General features: G+C 39.9%; 1 pseudogene; it reads left to right on the top strand.

Moving 5' to 3' along the window:
• The first annotated feature begins 7,584 nt into the window (after nt 1–7,584).
• LOC142174133 (26.5 kDa heat shock protein, mitochondrial-like) lies at nt 7,585–10,137 on the top strand (annotated as a pseudogene).
• The last annotated feature ends 10,578 nt before the right edge of the window (nt 10,138–20,715 follow it).

The following is a 20,715-nucleotide window of genomic DNA, read 5'->3' as shown; positions in this document are numbered from 1 at the left end:
CAATCCACTCAAATTAGTGACCTCTAAGCTTTAAGTAATTGTGGGGCCAGAAGTGGCGAACTCGTGGCACCAGGCATGGAATAGGGACAGTTCATTCTCTCGAACACTCTTCTCTGCAGTAAATTAAAAGGCGGCACATTGTTGGAAGAATTAGCAAGAAACTTCTCAAAGCTTTGATACTCTACTACTACTGCTTTCTTTTTCAAGCTGCTGCTAGAAAGTTTTAGAGTTATCCTTACATTCTTATGAAACTGTATTGGTCAAACTTTGACTGTCGCAACCAAGTTGACTGTCGCAACCAAGTTGGTCAAAATAACGTATAGACACTGATAGTTCAGAATATGACACTTGTCTAATCCACTTAAGATGCATCTTTTTATTTGAAATTCAAATCCATTTAACTTATATATAATTTATAGAGCATAAAATATTTTTGTACTGGTGTTGTATTTTAATTTATATAACAAATAACATAATTTATTTTTAAGTCAATCCACTCAAATTAGTGACCTCTAAGCTTTAAGTAATTGTGGCCAGAAGTGGCGAACTCGTGGCACCAGGCATGGAATAGGGATAGTTCATTCTCTCGAACACTCTTCTCTGCAGTAAATTAAAAGGCGGCACATTGTTGGAAGAATTAGCAAGAAACTTCTCAAAGCTTTGATACTCTACTACTACTACTTTCTTTTTCAAGCTGCTGCTAGAAAGTTTTAGAGTTATCATTACATTTTTATGAAACTGTATTGGTCAAAATTTGACTGTCGCAACCAAGTTGACCGACCTCCCGCCTAAGTAATCGGGCAGCAAAAGTTAATATAGCCCACTCTATATCTCCTCCCCGATATCCGACGAGTCGGTAAGAACGACATCTAAAAGCACGACTAAGACACGTTTGAGGTAAGAGGACGTCGAGCCGAGCAAAGGGCAAGGGTGCCATGACTATATATAGTCAGGGAAAGCTTTCAACAAGGGGGGCTGCTTCTCCTATCTCCTTCAAAAGCTGAAAAGCTCTCTTCTAGTTTTCTTGATTGAAAAGAGTGAATCTCTAGGAAAACCTGTAAAGCGGTCTCCTCATCGATTGATGGGAGATACAATGTTGAATCTCAATAAGATCATTTATATTTCTTTCATCCTAAGTAAGATCCACACTGCTAGCTCTTTGATCTGGAATTTATTATGTCTGATTAAGATTTACCCCTTCATCTTTGATTGATTTGTTCAAAAAGGTTTCAATATCTTTTGAGACAAACAATTTGGCGCAGTCTCTGGGGATTTCTTAATGAAATTTCCTAGCTTCTCCTAGATCAAAGACAAGAAATACAATTGCTCACCAAAAGGAGCGAGAAGAGAAAATCAACCCACGCGAAACGAAGGAGCGCAGTAGGGGGAGGAGAGCCGAGCAAAATAATCAAGCTTAGAAACCTTCGCCCCATCAACTACCGATATGCCAAACAAGGCGAACGACATTACTAATCAATTCTCCCCCATCGGACCACCGGATGAGGGCAAAGAAAGTCTCATTCTAACTCGCCTCCCAGTCTCAACTCAAATAGGAATATAATGGCCACACAGGCGAACAAAAAAAAACAACACTTAAATTAAAAGACGAAAAACTACTGCAAAACAACTGTGATACCTCCCACCAGTGATACCTCCGAGTTGGAAGACAGGAGCCAGACAAGGGAACTACAATCCGTGCACAGAGCGAACCTAAGCAAAACAACAACATTCTACATTCTCCAACGTTGCACCCTCCGTTGCAAGCACTGCCAAACGGACTAGGACTCTCCCGCAAGATATCTGGCTCTCCAAAAACTGGGACTGACGACGGGTTACTATTTCGATAAGTTTGAAATAACACCCTTTAAGGCCAGGGGCCTTTGCCAAAAAGAAGAATTTGACCTCGATCGAATGACGACGGGTTACTGTTTTGATAAGTTCGAAATAACACCTTTTAAGGCCATGGGCCTCCGCCAAAAGAAAAGTTCGATCTCAATCGAACCACGACGGATTACTATTTCGATAAGTTCGAAATAACACCCTTTAAGGCCAGGGGCTTTCGCCAAAAAGAAGAGTTCAACCTCGTTCGAACGACGACGGGTTACTATTTTGATAAGTTTGAAATAACACCCTTAAAGGCCAAGGGCCTTCGCCAAAAAGAAGAGTTCTCCCTCGATCGAACGACGACAGGTTACTATTTCTATAAGTTCGAAATAACACTCTTTAAGGCCAAGGGCCTTCGCCAAAAAGAAGATCTCGACCTCGATCGAACGACGACGGGTTACTATTTCGATAAGTTCGAAACAACACCCTTTAAGGCCAGTGGCCTTCGTCAAAAAGAAGAGTTCGACCTCGATCGAACGACGACGGGTTACTATTTCGATAAGTTCGAAATAACACCCTTTAAGGCCAGGGACCTTTGCCAAAAAGAAGAGTTCGACCTCGATCGAACGACAACGGGTTACTATTTCGATAAGTTCAAAATAACACCCTTTAAGGCCAGGGGACCTTCACCAAAAAGAAGAGCTCGACCTCGATCGAACGACGACGGGTTCCTATTTCGATAAGTTCAAAATAACACCCTTTAAGGCCAAGGGCCTTCGCCAAAAAGAAGAGTTCGACCTCGATCGAACCACGACGAGTTACTATTTCGATAAGTTTGAAATAACACCCTTAAAGCCCAGGGGCCTTCGCCAAAAAGAAGAGTTCGACCTTGATCGAACGACGATGGGTTACTATTTCGATAAGTTCAAAATAACACTCTTTAAGGCCAGGGGCCTTCGCCAAAAGAAGAGTTCGACCTCTCGAACGACGATGAGTTACTATTTCGATAAGTTCGAAATAACACCCTTTAAGGCCAAGGGTCTTTGCCAAAAAGAAGAGCTCGACCTCGATCGAATAGCGACGGGTTACTATTTTGTTAAGTTCGAAATAAGACCCTTTAAGGCCAAGGGCCTTCGCCAAAAAGAAGAGCTCGACCTCGATCAAACGACGACAGGTTACTATTTCGATAACTTCGAAATAACACCCTTTAGCCAAAAAGAAGAGTTCGACCTCGATCAAACAACGACGGGTTACTATTTCGATAAGTTCAAAATAACACCCTTTAAGGCTAAGGGCCTTCTCCAAAAAGAAGAGTTCGACCTCGATCGAACCACGACGAGTTACTATTTTGATATGTTCGAAATAACACCCTTTAAGGCCAAGGGCCTTCGCCAAAAAGAAGAGTTCGACCTTGATCGAACGACGGCGAGTTACTATTTCGATAAGTTCGAAATAACACCCTTTAAGGCCAAGGGCCTTCGCCAAAAAGAAGAGTTAGACCTTGATCGAACGATGACGGGTTACTATTTCGATAAGTTCGAAATAATACCCTTTGAAGCCAAGGGCCTCCGCCAAAAAGAAAAGATTTAGACCTCGATCGAATAATGACGAGACACTCTCTCGATTAGGTCGTAACACTTCTGAGGCTAAAAGCTATCAGAAAGAAAAACTGGGACTCGCCATACATGCATCTATCTCACACCAAAAAGTCAAAAACAGTTGAAATAAAGGTAAAGTACAAGGCAAATAATGAAGAAAAGACTCCTTTATACAAAGTCATTGTGCGGACTATCGCCGCTTATACATGGCCCAAGCCAACAGTAGAAAAAGAAAGGGGGGAGAAACGACAACAATGGACGACGAACAAATATAAAAAAGAAAAAAACAAAACAACAACAAGCAAATAAAAATAAGAGCAGACAAAGGCAACATTCTTCATTCGACATCATCACCGCCATCACCATCACCATCACCGTCTCCAAGAATCCCTCTATCACTATCATCCGCACCCCTATTAGCTTCAGGCGTCATCGCATCGTACCCATAATTGGTGCGAGCCTCCCCCACTTTCTCGCACTTCCTCATAGGCGGCCTCAGTCACAGTACCCGCCTCCCACAAACTCTTATATATATATATCCCGCTGGGCTTCGGCATAAACCCAAAGCTCGTGCATATGGAGGGGAACAACGGTAGAGGAAGACTCAACCTGAGCCAACAGTTGCCCATTTTCTGCGTCCAATGTTGCGACCCAATCTCCCAGAACCGATGCCTCTTGGTCAATCTCGCTGATGCGCTCCTAAAGCCTTGCCTCCATAAGGGTAGATGTCGCTCTCTTCGACTCTTGTTCGGATTGAAGTACGCAGATGGTGTTCTCCAGGGCCGCCGCCCTCGCCGAAGCCTCGGACCAAGCACTCTCGATGCTCTCCAACCCAACAACCTTGCTCTCCAGCCCGATCAATTTCCCCATCCATTCCACGCTCATCGCCTCGACCTTGATCAAGTTCTGATCCATCTCCGACTGCATCGACCTCAATCTCTCCTGCAGATGGTCACATTCTGCGGTGACTCCCCTACCCAACTCGAGCTCCTCATCCTTAATTCGAAGTTGCTCCTCGAGCACACTTTTGCTGCAGATGGCATGCATCAACTCCTGGTCCCGTTTCTCCAACTCCTCGCCAAGAGCCCGGTTACCAGGGTTTTTCTTTAGCTGCTCATGCATCTCGCGACACCTGTTGCGGTAGCGACGATACTTCTCCAACATCTTCAAGAAAATCCTGGCCCGAGTGTTGGCCCTGCAAATGCTTTCCACTTCCACCATATACGTCTGGAAAATGCAAAGACGGGATTAGACCAATATTTTCAAGAATGGCGAAGAAAAACAAAAGTAAAATGCAATGTACCCTTAAGCCCATGGTGGCCACCTCATCCATCAAATCAGCATCAGGAACAGACCGAAGGGCTGCATTTTCGGCTTCGAAGCATAGCAGGATGAACTGCGACACCAGATCCTCTTTGTTCCCCAAGAGGTTGACACCGGAAGGGATTTGAAGAATACGGGTCGAGCCCTCCACATGAACCACTGAGTGGGTAAGGCCCTCTTCAAACATCCTGACATCATCAGGGTCGAGGTCCGACTCAGATTCGTAATCATCATTCGCCACGCCTTTCCCTCTTTTGGCACCCGAAGGGAGAACACGACCAATTGCAGAAGACGAGGGTACGTCCGAAACCATGATGGCGGCCCCGAAAGTCTGATTCTCCGCCAGGACAGGTTGGCGATCACCGACAATAGCAGGAGCTTCCGACTGAATTGAGGCAATGTCATGTTCTGTCCCTACGGGGGGGGGGGGGGCATGACAACATCTCCTCAAGATGCCATCGTAGGAGAGTCATCCAGATGAATCACTATTGGGGCCGCAGTCTCAAACTCCACCCTTCGTCTCTTCGATGACCCCTCCTCTTCCCTAGTAGATGGTGATTCACCCGTCGGGCGAACAACATAGGTCGGGACCTCTTCCTGAGAGGTGGCCCTCGCAGGAGTAACCAAGGCCACAGACTCAACTAAAGCAGCCCTCGATGAAGGTTGGGCGATGGGTACCATGGCAGGGTGAGCAGATGAGGCCGACTGACGAAAAGCTAACGAAGGGGCCCTTGCTCTCCGTACTCTCCCTGACATCGACAAACAATACATAAGAAGCCAAGAAAAAAGAGAGGAAGAATAACAAACAGAAACTCCATCTCACCTGTAAGAGGCCTGCGTCCGAACCTGTCATGAAAGGTCGACCATGTGCGAATCCCCACTGTATGGGGAAGGAGGGCACCCACCCAGTCTTGAATACCTTCAACAGGCGGAGGGGGCAATCTCTCAGCTGCAAAGACATGATAAAGTTTAGTACCATAACAGGAAACAGTCGGGTATCTCAGCGACTGAAGATACAAAAACTTACGTGTAAAGTTTCACTTCTCAGGGAATACCATTAGGTCCACTACAATGTGCTCAGTCCGTATGTAAAAATAATTCTCGTAGAAACGACGGTTGGTCCTGTCGTCCATCCTCACCACCAGACTCCTCGACCCTCGAGGACGCATGTGAATCATCGTACCACGGATAAGTTGAAGGCGAAGATGCTAAGCATATGGTCCAAAGCGACCTCACGACCGGCGAGTTCTGCGTACTTAAGCAGCATAAAGAATAACTTGTACACATACGACAAAAGTTGGGCAGGGCATACCTCGTAAAAATGGCAAAAATCCACCACCAACAAAGGAAGAGGAAGTGTGTACCCTACAATGAAGGGGTAGGCGTAGAATGCGCAGTATCCCGAGACGGTCGAAATGAACTATGTCTTCCCCACTGCCAGCCACATATCAACATAATTGGGGATTCCCCACCTTTCTTTCAGCTCTGCAATGTCCCTTTCTCTCATAATAGAGTGAACAGGTTTCGGTTCGACGCCGGCGGGAGTACTGAAGTCAGTCGGCTCTCTCCCAGGGCGAGGCAGGATCTCAATCATTAATGGGACCTCCTTATCTTCCACCGTGTTTGATCCTCTGGTGGCCTGAGCATCACTTTCCAGTACCGGATTAGTGGCAGGGAGACTGTCGCGAGAAGAATCACCATCCATTTTTATCAGAAAACACGCCAAAGAAATAATAGAAAGAAGAGATGTGAGTTTTCAGAGAACAAGGGGGCACACAGAAATTCGAGGTGTCATAAAGAAAATATATCTGCAGGATTCTCCTAAGTAAAAGATAAAGAAGTGTGTCAATCGAATGACAAGCTCCCTCTATTTATAAGAGACATAAATCCCCCGAGCACGAAACCCAAGAGTCGCCAATCGAATCTGATAGGGAATGAAACGTTTCAGTTCCCCAGGAACGTGTGTAATAATGGCAATAACTACGAAACAACGCTTCAATACCATACGATGTTTCGATTCCGAAACCGTCGCAACGATCCATGGGAATCGACAAAACGTCGCCACTCCGCCAAAAACCCATAAAATATAACTAAGGAACGAAGAGTCGTAAGTCAGATTTCTCTCAAATTCGTAACAATCATGATTTGTCTACCGAGCGCGACAGAGGACGATCCCGACAAACGGAGGGACTAACTGTATTGGTCAAAATCTGACCGTCGCGACCAAGTTGACCGACGTCCTGCCTAAGTAACCGGGCAGCGAAAGTTAATATAGCCCACTCTATATCTCCTCTCCGACATCCGACGATTCGGTAAGAGCGCCGTCTAAAAGCACGACTAAGACACGTTAGAGGCAAGAGGACGTCGAGCCGAGCAAAGGGCAAGGGTGCCATGAGTCATGACTATATATAGTTAGGGAAAGCTTTCAACAAGGAGGGATGCTTCTCCTATCTTCTTCAAAAGCTGAAAAGCTCTCTTCTAATTTTCTTGATTGAAAAGAGTGAATCTCTAGGAAAACCTGTAAAGCGGTCTCCTCAACGATTGATGGGAGATACAATGTTGAATCTCAATAAGATCATTTATATTTCCTTCATCTTAAGTATTCTCTACACTGCTAGCTCTTTGATCTGGAATTTATTATGTTTGACTAAGATTTACTCCTTCATGTTTGATTGATTTATTCAAAAAGGTTTCAATATCTTTAGAGACAAACAGAAACCACCTTTAAATAGCCTCCTCTACAATATTGCTGAAGCACAACAAAGTCATATCGGCATATGTATATCATATATAAGCTGCAACCACCAACTTTAATTTAACCTTAACGGATATCTTAGAAATGGCGTTGTCACCATTAGCTTTGAAAAATCTGCAGCAAAAGTTGGGTTCTTGCTCCTCCTCTGTGCTGAATTCAAGTGTTAGTCAGAGGAGCCTTAATAATGTACAGAAACAGAGATGGTGCTCTGAACTTGTACGACGTTTCTCCACAGAAGATGGTGGCAAAGAAAAAATCGAGACCCAAGAAATAGCAGTTTCCCAAGGTGGTAAGAAATCAAAGCTGAGATGCCGCCGTGGCAATCTTTGGAGACGCAACGACTCTGACTTTGCACCTGCTCTTTGGGGTAATTAAGACTTCCTTCACAAATAACACACTTTTATTTATTTAAATTATACTTCCTCTAGTCCAAAATAAATGATTTTTAGCTGTTTTTACGTAGATTAAGAAATTTACCTTTTAATATTAATTAGTAATGAAATTGGCCATATTAATTTTTACTATCTCTTCACATAAATACTCATAACATATACTCCAACACTATTTACTCCAAGGGTAATGTAGGAAAAATAATAATTAATTCATTCTTAAAATCTGAAAAAATAACTTATTTTGGACCACAAAAAAAAGCCAAAAAATCACTTATTTTGAACCGGAAAGAGTATACTAGTAGTATATCATTGATACGCTAGGGAAATATTAAGTGAGTGAATTCAGTACTTTCGCCGCGAAATATAAATATATGAGTAAAAATTCACTAAACTTGTAACAAATAGTTCATATGAACTCATAACCTTAATAATATAATCCGTTCAGTGTAAAAATTCACTAAACTTGTAACAAATAGTTCATATGAACTCCTAACCTTAATAATATAATTCGTTCAGTGCTAAGAATCTTAAAGGTTGCTAAGAATCTTAAAAGTTGAACCTATGAAGTTTAAATCTTGGATCCGTCTCCTACACACTTCATCACATCAAGGAAGTATGTTTTTATTTACTTTTAGTTATGGTCATTTGGATACCGAATGGTCTAGTTTTCTTAGCAAGTGGAACTCAATTTATAACTTTCGGCTTAGATCATGTATACATAAATTTTTATATTAGAATAATTGAGCTCCATACTTTTCAATTTTATAGCTCATATTTCAATTTACAACCAACTAGCCAAAAAATAATAAGCTAAGATTCAACATCCAACTCCAATAGGTTCTCAAAATTACTATTTAATTTTTAAAAAAGATTCCTCAAGCTTTTAAATTAATTTTCAAAGTGACTCAAATATTAATTCAACAAACCAAATTCATTTGGGTGGTAAAAATTAGATTTTTAACAAGCTTAAATATGTGGGTTTAAATTTCGAATTTGATTTTTTGAGAAATTTGGAGTGGGTGTTATTTAGACTTGTTAGAAATAGCATAAGGAGGTTTTATATAAAATTTGAAATCATTTAATGGAGATTTGGACTGGTTTTGAACAAGAATTGCAACTGAAAATTGTGAAAGAAGTTCGTCTACAGACGCTTGTATAAAGGTGTATAAAAGTGTATAATAGTGTATAAGATGTGTTTCTACACTCATATACACTATTATACATAAAACTGACTTCGTCTTCTTCCTTGCGTCTTTTCTGAAATTTAACTCAAATCTTGCTCAAATTTACTCCAAATCACTTCAAATTTAAATTTTGAACTCCTTTTGATATTTTCAATCAATCGGAACAATACCCAATCCAAACAACTAACAAATTAAAAAAAAAAACCATTTTCAAAAGCAAAGCTTTGAATGGTCTTCAATGGTGGACTTCTACTCTTTAATTTTCTTATATTGCAAGCAGGCGACACAAGAGGAGAAACAGAAAATACACGGTCCCTTGAAGCATATGTAAAAGATGTGAGAAGAAGAGAGAGTAAAAGCAATGGTTGTGAAAACAAAGAATTAACTCCATAGCTTTTAGAAACAGTGATTATAAGAACACTGATTTTGAATTTGTAAGTGCTTCAAAATATGTATAATGTGGGCTAAGTTGGGTAAAACTTAAAAACATAGGTCATTTTTTGTTATGATGTGAAGTCATGTGTATTTTCTTGTAATTCTTTAAAAAAAAGTATATATGACGCATATATATAGTATATTTAGTTGTCTAACTTCTAAATTTTGTTCATTGTTGGCACAGAAAACTTACCTTCAGGACTTGGAAATGCATTGTTGCAAGCCACAGAGAATATCAACAGGATATTCGAGAACCTGAATTTAAGCCCCTCCCAAACTAATGGGAAGATATAAGGAGGACGAGAAGAGCTACAATCTCCGGTACGATTTTCCAGGGCTAAGCAAGGAGGACGTGAAGATCACAGTGGAAAATGGAGTTGTAACAATAAAAGGTGAACACAAGGAAGAACAAGAAGAAGGTTCAGATGACGAGTTCTGGTCTTCTTCAAGAAGCTATGGATACTACAATAATAGCATCGTCCTACCTGAAGATGCTAAGGTTGACGAGATCAAGGCTGAAATGAAAGATGGTGTTTTGACCATCGTTATTCCTAAAACTGAGATACCTAAGAAAGATGTCAAGGAAATTCAAGTTATGTAAGGTTTTTTGTTCGATTAAGTAATATCAGTACGCATGTTGTAGTGTTCCTATGTGTAAGTTAGGTGTGAGCTTTTGCTTTTGTTAATAAATATGACTGTTATTTACTCTCTTGTACTAAGTTATGCTCTCCATTTTAATTCATGTGAACTTATTTTTTTAGTCCGTGCAAAAGAAAAATAACTTCTTTCCTTATTTATAAATAAATTACTTTTATATAATGATTTATAGCCATATAAAATATATGTATTTTATTTTACACCACAAATTCAAAAGTCCTCTTTTTTCTTAAACTTCGTTTCCAGTCAAATAAGTTCACGGTAAATTAAAAGGGAGGGAGTATATATTCTTGTTTTAGCATCTGCATAAAAGACTTGACGAACAGGTAGAATTTGGTAAGCCACTCTAAAATTTCTTAAAGGTGAATCAGTTCCTGAATTGAGTTATTCCTTAGGTTTGGTTTTTATATTGAACTTTACCAAATCTGATTTCGAATAATGACCAAATCCCTTTTGTTTCAATACTATGTCAATCGGTGTCGTTGTTGCTAAATTCCCTGTCCTAGAACTAGTTAGTAAAACTGAGTTACCCTTCGATAAACAAGACTACGGTCTAGAAGAAAATATAAATATGCCTAGACTAATTTTTTAAAAGATTATAGAAAATTATAAATTATCCATAAAAATAAAACAAACTTTTGTGTTGGTTTGTGTTTAACCAGAAAATAAGAATTTCGGTCAAAACTTAATTTTAGAAGAATTCGGATTACTGATAATCAAATAAAGAAATAATTATGTAATGAAAAAGAAAAATTGAATTGAGAAGTAGCCGAGTAAGCAAAATAAAGCAATGTAAATCAGTATATTCCAATAATAATCAGTGTGTCCGTACAAAATATTATTTCTCTCCATTTATAGCTTTTTCTAAGTACTACGTTTCTTTCCTCTCATAATAGAGCCATTATGAGCAATTAATGACCTTAATGAAACGTTATAATTGACAATCGTAACTGTTTCGTGAAGATTCTATTACGTTCCCTATTATTTATGCTCATTAATTGCAGATAATACGTATCTGTACTTTTTGCTATCTTGGTTCATTTCACCGATGTCTCTTCAAATTATCAAGAGGTCTGAGTAACCGTTCCTTCTTGTTTTCTTGAACCTTTGCCTGTACCTATTCAGGCTCGCGTCTCTTTGTGTACTCTTTGCCAGCTGTCACTCTTTTATTGATCCACGTGTCTTGACATGTCAGCCACATAATTAATTCCAAATGTTAACTCGATTTTCCCCAATACAGATAGCCCCTCCTCCCCCACTTGCCATTTATTTAGCAATTGAATATTTGGGAAGTGGATCTCATTAAAACGGGAATTTTTGCTGCCATTCCCACATATCATTATACCTTTTCCAGAACTAATGCTTCGCATGTCACTTACATTTAATGCATGTGACACGTAATGGCTTTCGATTGGTTCTGCAGTCCTTCAGCGTCTTTTATGGCTTTTTTATGGCTACATCAATCACGAAGTGACCGTTTTCATTATGATGTTCCCATCATTACCTTTTTGTTTGACGATTGCTTCTGAGTATAAATATATCCTTTGTCTTTTCTTTCATAGAAAAGTTTTCCATCTTTGACTATTCAATCTTCTCTTCTTCTTCGTATAGCTACGTCTTCTTCAAACCCTGATCCTCAAAAACTTCTTATCGTAGATGAACTTCCCCTTGCTCCTAGTAGAAGCAGGAGAGGGGGTAGGCTGCGTAGTTTAGGGTCACTTTCCATTTGAGGTTCTTCTTCTTCTCAACCTAGTTCCACTTCTCCTTCATCTTCTAGAACTAGGGCTTCTCTTCCACATAGGTCTTCTGCCAGAAGTAGAGATTCCAATGAGCCAGTCCGTGAACCTACAATAGATGAGATTATCCTTTTTGAACTTTCTTTTTATACTGATAGAGAATCGATTAGAAACCATGTTTCTTCTATGTCCTCTCATGATCGTGCCGATGTTTACCCTTCACAGATTACTGAAGATTTGATCTTTGTTGTTCGTAGAGATTGTCATTGGAAGTTCAATTTCCCAATTCTGATCCCTAATGCAAATCAAAGGATCACTTCTTTCAAAGCTAGCTTTTCTTTTGTGTATACGTACCCCTTTACATTACACTTTAGACCCCGTATTGATCTAGTCATTATTAAATTCTGCCGCTTCTTCAATGTGTGTTTAGGATAAATTGGCCCTATTATATGGAGGGATATTGTATGTTTAAAGGTATTTGGCTAATTTGGCTCAATTACCTTTCACCTTTTTTCATATAATCCATCTCTCCTCCCCTAAGTTGTTCCGTCAAGGGATCTTTACTTTGGTGGGGAGGAGTAAGAGAGTTTTAGTCAGCCCTGAGGACGATAAAGATCGTGGCTGGTATGCCCCATTTGTTGCAGTTTCTACAATAGGGTTAGTAGGTGAAGAAAATATGCCATTCCCTGAAAACTGGAATTTTGCACGTAAGTTTTCTTTACAACTTTCTCTTTTTTTAAGAGTTTGTACTTCCCATGACTGTTTCTCTTTTCTTTTTTTAGCAACTATGAGAAGTGTTGAAGAGATTCTCAATTTTCGTGATTGGGTAGAGAAATTGTTAACCATTACTCCGATAGAAGTTAGATCTTGGAAGTACCTCTCAAATATGTTTGGTTGGAAGGTTAAGATTCACGGTAAAATTTTTATTCTTTCCCTTCTATTTTTATTCATTCATTCATTAGAATTTATTTAACCCTTCTTTTTATCAGGGTTTCCTATTCGTGGTGTAAGCGCTGAGTCAATCACACCTTCTAGACTTTCTTTGGCGAGAGCTCATAAGATAATCTTGAGTTTTTCATCGAAAAGGAAAGCTGATAGACCCTAGGATTCTGAAGATGAAGAAGAGCGGGATGGAAGTTCTTTGGTTAGAAAGCCGCGGGCTAGAAGACGCGTCATTTCGGATGACGAAGTTACTCCTCCTCCTCATTCTGTTCCCGTAACCGAGCCTGTTGAAGCCACTTTAGTGAGTTCTGATGAAGAGACTCCCACGGCACCTCGTGACTCTGCTGAACACCTCTTTTCGCGTGGGTTTGATAATGAAGGCTTTGACTTGGTGTTTGAGGAAGTACCTCTTGCCTCCTTCCCCGTATTTGTCCCAATGGAATGCCATTTTCCTATTCTTACTGCTGCTATTTCTGCTCCTCCTCAAGCCATTATGACTTCGTCTACTGTCCCTCCTACCAATATTTCTCATATTGAAATTGGTTCTTCAAGTGGAAGCAAGGTAGTGAAGCAAATTATCATTGAAGTTCCTGCCGATGGTAATCTTTTGAAGAAGTCAGGCCAGGCTGACGTATGGTTAAAACCCTTGATTAGTCCGGTTGAAAAGTCCAAGCTAGAAAGTCATAGTTCTTTGACTTGGATGAATGACATCGTGCAATCATCATTGAAGGTATAGACTTCTTTTTATATCTTATACCATTTTCCTTCTACTAGGATTCTTATCCTTTTTTTATGTAGATCAATCTCATCGGCACGGAAATGGTGAAATGGGTTTCCCATACGGAGCAATTGATGCATGATTACCAGATTGAGGCAGATAATTGGAAAGAGTAGTATGAAAGCCTCCAGTTTGAGATGGAATTTTAGAAGAGAACAAATGTACCTTAGAGCAGCAACTAAGAGTCATGGCATCAGAGCTAGCTGTTGAGAAAGCTTCTTCCAACCAGGCGAGCAAAGATAAGAACCTTCTCGATTCGTCTTTTGTCAAACAACTCTCCAAAGCTAGTGAAGAGATCAGAGGTCCTAAGTCTTTGTTGAATGAGAAAGAAGTTTATGCTGGTGAGCTTGTTCAAACACTCACCCAGACCCAAGAAGATCTCCGAGTGTCTTCCGACAAGGTCAAGTTCTTGGAGAGTTCACTTGACACTTTACAGACTTCTTACGATGCCGCTTTAGCTGAGAGGGAGGAGCTCAAGAGTGAACTTGATCATTGGGAAAGAGACTACGAGGCTCGTAAGGACAAGACCGCTGTTGAAGCAAGTTGGGCCATTTTGAACACGCGCCATGATACTCTTATGGAGGTAAGCCAAGAAGGTTTTAACTTGGATGCTGAGTTAGCAAAGATTAAGGAAACAATTGAAAAAACTCAGCAAAGCCAAATTTTTTCTTCACCCATGGCTGACACTCCCAAAAATGTTGAAGCTAATCCTGGTGTGGTGGATGCCCAGCTCCTTCTGATCAAATCGAGCCTTCTACTGCTGATGATGCCATCTTGAATACCGGTTCAGAAGTTTCTCCATAGTGAAAGTTTGATTGTGAAGTTGACTAGTTTTTTTTTGTTGGTGAAGAATTGGTGGTTTTACCCCTGGTCCCATTTAGGGGTAATATTTTTTGGTAACAACATATCCCCAGGTCTTTTCGGGGATTTCTATAATCAAGTTAGGACTAAGTTCATACTTAGTTTTAACTAAATATTTTAGAATAATATAAAGTTTTTGCTTCAACTTTTTATGATGCCTTTGACTTGAGTTTCTGTTATACTCTTTTAATGATTTGCCCTTGCCTTGTTTGTTTATAAGTTCAGGGTCTTGCTTCCACTTCAATTTTAATATGTGGGTTTTTGTTTTGCCCTTTTAACTTTTGCATTTTAAAAATGCTTAGTTAATTTCATGGATTTTTGAATCAAGCATAAATTATAAAATAGGGCCCTATTATATACGACACTTAATAAAGAAGACGTCTCAACTTCATAATAGTGTAAACGTACGAAAGGAGAAATAGGAACACACATGTTTCTTGGAATAACTTTGAGAAAAGTTTTCATTCGAACTTGTCAATCTTAAAATATACCTTACATGATTTTAATTATCTTTTGTAACTCTTCTGTAACTGTTTTCTTTATGACCCATGGCTAAATACAGCCTTTAACCTAAACATTCGTAAGATTTTGAAATTTGTATGCACGAGTGTATTCTTCACAGGTTTTTGGATCAGGCTTACATTTTTGGCTCGTGATTTTACTCTGAACTTGATATTTGTTGAGTAGACTTTAGGCTTGACTTAAAATTTAATTGTTTCAGCCTTCTTTGCCCTTATACATATAATATATGTATATTATATAGTGTCACACCTCCTTTTTCCTACTCCCGGAAGGGCGTAAAGGAGTTTTTCCAATTAAAGGACAATCGAAATGGGATTATTATTAAAAGATTCAGAGTCGCCACTTGGGAGATTTATGGTGTCCCAAGTCACCAGTTGAATCCCGAATCGAGGAAAAGATTGACTCTGTATTACAGTCTGCGAACCAGAAATCCGAGTAAGCAATTCTGTTAACCTGGGAGAAGGTGTTAGGCATTCCCGAGTTCCGTAGTTCTAGCACGGTCGCTCAACTGTTATATCCGGCTTAATATCTGATTTTAAACCTATGTGCAGATTTTAGCCTTTAACCGCTTTTATTCAATTTTAAAAGAAGATTGAACGTCGTTTAAAACACGTTTTTGGATCACGCCACATGAAATGCACCTGCAATCCTAAACATATTTTATTCAACGTTTAAGATTTGATTTGGGTCACATGAAATGCACACCCGAGTTTAGGAAGGTAATATTATTGAAATAACGCGCTTAAAGCAACTACACGTTTCAGCTTTGTGAGGGCCATGAAAATTTGCTAAACGGCATGCGTCGAGTTCTAAAAAAATTTAAAATATTATTTAAGCGAGGGCCGTGCATTTTGAGATTTTATTTGGCACAGCGCACCTCAATTCCAATTAAAAGAAGAACTTAAATCAAGCCCGGAGGGCCATAAGCTATTGGCGTTGTCTAAAATGGCTCACCTCCAATCTAATAAATGGGCTTAGTTGATTACTCAACAAGGCTAAGAGGATTCCTATTTTTCTACTTTCAATTAAATGTTCAAACTGAGTTCTAGTAACCAATGGATTGATAATGAATTCGAACTAAATATTATTGATGTTGAAGGGGCCTAAATCCGTGTCGGGCCCTATTAAAAGGCAGACCGCTTATGATGGTTCTACATGAGCAATTGGCCCAGCAGAGGCCCAGATCGTGAACACAAGAAAATAGGCGAAGGATCGAGTCTCTGGACATGCAGAACATTAGAATTATTTGCAGTGTTGATGTGGGTCTAGTCCCATCATAAATCTGGGCTCAAAGAGAGCCCAATACCATGTTGCAAGGGCTACCAATTCCCTGATTTCTAAAGGACTTGAGCTGGGCCCAAAAGAAGGCCCAATTTTGCAACGTCAAACAAAGACTCAAGATCGAGTCCCTATAGCCACATAACCAGCGCACAAGCAAGGGACTAGATGGTTCCAAATTGATCCCAAACAAAATAAATCTGATTCAAAATGACTATGACATCCATTTAGCTTCTAAACTTAATCGTTTCAGAAGGACAGAACAGATAACATAAAAAAAACTCGTAAACTGTAATCATCATGTAATCCTGCTGAACCTCATTAGACAATTCTGCTTTCTTGCACAGCCATGTTAATCAAATAAATTCAAACCAGCCCCAAAATGACATTGATCCTTGACAGATATGAAACAAACATGTTTAGCGTGAGCCTAAACTTTTATTATAGTAATTCCATGGCTCACTTGTCAAAACAAAGATTCAATAACCTGCAAGCTATATGATTGAACTTGAACTCAACTTAAACCATCCCCATGCTTGTACATTCCCAGAATTAAATTAACGAGCACACACACAGATTTTGCAAGACATTAACAACATAAGAGAGAGGAGGAAGGGATGCTCTACTAGGCAGAATATAAGATTGTATTCAGGACATTACAGAAATGAATGAAATAGAAGAGTAAGCTCAAAAGATAACTTGTATCCATGGTATTTCACACTCAAACACAAGTTTGCATTGCACATGTTGTATATAGTTCCAAGGGGTACCTGGATTTTGAAACAAAACAGAAATTGATGGTTCAGCAATAGAACAACAACAACAATGGAGTTAGCCCAAAAATAACCAAAGAAAACCAGCTTTGAGCCAAGTTTGAACCAACAGATAAAATACAATAATCCAAACACTAACTTCAGTCACTCGATGGACCAACAGACCTCAAGACAACTCGACTTTAACCCATCTTAAAACCAGTTGACCAGAAAATTGACTTAGCACCAAGAAAACCTCAAAAATCACCAAAGAAATCAATGAAACAGTGTTATTCTAAAATTTTCAGCCCTTTGCCTTTTCCTCTAAGAAATTTTAGCTCTTGAAGTCTATCAAAGTAGTAAAAATTTTGCAGCTTCTGTATTTTTAGATTTCCAGCCTTCAAAATCTGACTTGAGCTCTAAGTAACAATGCCTTTATAGGCAAGCTACTAGGGCAGCCTCAAAGAGTTCAAAATTGCCTTTAAAACCTTCTGAAATTTTCATTTTAGCTTAGAAATCCCTAGTGTAAACCTCAGAATTTCAAAATAGCCCCCACCCCAGCTTCTAGGAAGCTTCCTAGTTCAGTTATACAAGATTCCCAAGCCTAGACTAACCGAATTACCCCTTAATGACCCTGATATTACCTGAAGGAACTGGACAGAACATGGGTCGATTCGATCCAATTGAATTTATTCAGGTTCGGCCCAAACTAGTAAATCAAAAGGTCAGAGGCATAAACCCAAACCCAACCCAATTCGAATTGACTGAAACAAATGCTCATAATAGAGACGAGTCTAGACAACAGAAATCAAGCACTGGACTAAGATTAAAGGGATTACCAGATAAAATTAACTTAACTAATCATGCAAAGTGACCTAACATTTTTAAAATAACATGCATAATAAACAACTCACAAACGAACACAAAAGTCCTAATCGGGACAACAAATAATAGAAGAAATGAAGAAGTAGAGGAGGAAAAGAACTAAGGAGAAGAAAAGAAACATACCAAAGAGGACCCAGACAAAAGGGCCTAAGGGACAGCCTTCAAATCATCGATTCTGGCCCAATCCGAAATTAATCGTATGTTCTTAATATCAAGAACACACGAGTAACATCGATTTAGGCCTAGAATCTTCTAAACATCGCTGACTCTGACCTCTGGACCTTTAGGGTTGTTCATTCAAATCTAGATTCGAGGAGCTTTACCAATATTCAAGGGCAACGAGGTGGATTTCTACAATGAGGGTGAGACGAGGGTTCAGGGGTGTTATTTTGGGGACGATTGGGTGAGTTGGAGTTTTGGTCTTCCTCTTCGATTCAAGATTCGAAGAGTTCTGTTAGGATTCGAGGGAGGGGTTTTGGATATTTGGGAAGAGGAGAAGGAGGGGAGTCTATGGCGTTAATTTGGGGTCGATTGGAGTACCGCCGCCGGCGGAGACAATTTCCGGCAGGCGGTTCCGGTGGAGGCAATGAGGTTTGGTCAGGGAGATGAGAGGGGGTAGGGGGGCTGTTTGGACACTTATATATCAAGATGAGGTTAGTTCTGGACTGTCAGATCAACTAACCTCGACGGTCGAGATCAAAGGATAGCAAAACAACGTCGTTTCTAGTGAAGGGGGAACCAGACCGGGTTGGGGCACGAGTTTGGGTCGAATTTCGGGTGGTTTTGACGGGTTTCACATTGGGCCTGGAAAGAATTAATATAAGTGGCCCAAAATCAGCTCCTCTCAATTCTTTCCTTTTCTCATTAATTCATTTTCTTCAAAATTCTTTTCTTTTTCTTCTTCTTTTTCATAATTAAAATTAAAACCTAAATTAAATCCAATTAACCTGAAAAATACTAATAAAAATTATCACATTTAATTAAAAACAAACTAAATGAAAACCTACTCAAAATCAAAGTAAAAATCCAAAGGTGCAAATTAAACTATTTTTGTGATTTTTCCTTTTTATAAAATAATTTAATTACTAAATAATTCTTAAAATGAAAAATTAACTCCTAAATGCACATGCAACGCATTTTTTTGTATTTTTCACTAATTAAAATGCACAAACAAAAATACAAACAATTAACAGAAAATGCCACAAAAATCCACAAAATTGCAAACACTGAAAGAAATTATTTTGTTTTGGAGTTATGGGAGTAATTGATATATAGGGCAAAAATCACGTGCTCACAGCTTTCCCTCTTTGCCCGGAGATACGAAGAGTTTTCGTGCAAAGATAAGTGAGCGGATACAAGCGATTTTTGCCCGTTTGAATACTCCGTATGAAGCATTTTTGAAAGATCTGACCGCACCCTGCTTTTGAGGTTGCCTACATATCCTTGGCTAAAAAAGAATCAAGTCAGTGTAGTTCGGGATGTTTTGGTAGCTGGGACTACCATGAAGATGTGATTTCACTGTTGTTGTTGCTGCTGCTGCTACTGCTTACTGCATCCCCTTATTACACCATGATAAAATAAAAAGTAACTAGACTATGCTATGATCCATACACTACAAAAATCCTATCTGTAACTTCAGACTTGCTCCTGTGGTTCTTGTTGCCTTGTTGACTTGTATTCTCCTGGTGGAATCCCCTTGTTGCCGTTTTGAATTGTAATCTGAGATGTTTTCCGCTTCTCCAGGTGGATGCCTGACTGCCAACTACATTTTGATGATGTTTTTCCTTTCTCCGATTGGACACTTGACTGCTGAACTTGAATGTATTCCCTGCTCTCCAGGCGGGCTCCTAACTGCTAACTGGAAATGTATTCCCTGCTCTCCAAGCGGGCTCCTGACTGCTGACTTGAAATGTACTCCCTGCTCTCCAGGCGGGTTCCTGACTTCTAACTTGAAATGTATTCCCTGCTCTCCAGGAGGGCTCCTGACAACTACACTTTGAGATGTTTTTCCTTTCTCCGAGTGGACACTTGATTGCTGAACTTGAATGTATTCCCTGCTCTCCAGGCGGGCTCCTGACTTCCAACTTGAAATGTATTCCCCGCTTTCCAGGCGGGCTCCTGACTTCTAACTTGACATGTATTCCCTGCTTTCCAGGCGGGCTCCTGACTTCAACGAAATGACAAAAACAGAGGAAATTTTCTGCCCTAGTTTGGGTATCTGGGGACATATATAAGTGTAAAATGGATCACATTACCAACTATCAATAAGAACTTGAAAGCTAAAATTTGAATTGTACTCCCTTGTTCTCCAGGCGGGATCCTAACTGCTGACTTGAAATGTATTCCCTGCTCTCCAGGCGGGCTCCTGACTACTGACTTGAAATGTATTCCCTGCTCTCCAGGCGGGCTCCTGACTTCTAAACTTGAATTGTACTCCCTTGTTCTCCAGGCGGGCTCTTGATTGCCAAACTTGAATGTATTCTCTGCTCTCCAGGCGGGCTCTTGATTTCAAAATAGACAAAACAGAGGATTTGAAGGTTAAACTTAAATTGTACTCCCTTGTTCTCCAGGCGGGATCGTGACTGTTGCGCTTGAAAGTATTCCCTGCTCTCCAGGCGAGCTCCTGATTTCAAAATAAACAAAACAGATAAAACAAAGAAAATTTTCTGCCCCAGTTTGGTAGCTGGGCACATGGGTGAGTGTTAAACTGAATCATTCTACCAATTATTACTAAGAATTTAAAAGTTAAGTCCTATTATCCAGAGAGGTCCTACCAACTGACAATTATAGATC

The sequence above is a fragment of the Nicotiana tabacum genome, chromosome 20 (assembly GCF_000715075.1).
Source record: "Nicotiana tabacum cultivar K326 chromosome 20, ASM71507v2, whole genome shotgun sequence".
Lineage (NCBI taxonomy): Eukaryota > Viridiplantae > Streptophyta > Magnoliopsida > Solanales > Solanaceae > Nicotiana > Nicotiana tabacum.
This window is presented reverse-complemented; position numbering and strand designations above follow the sequence as displayed.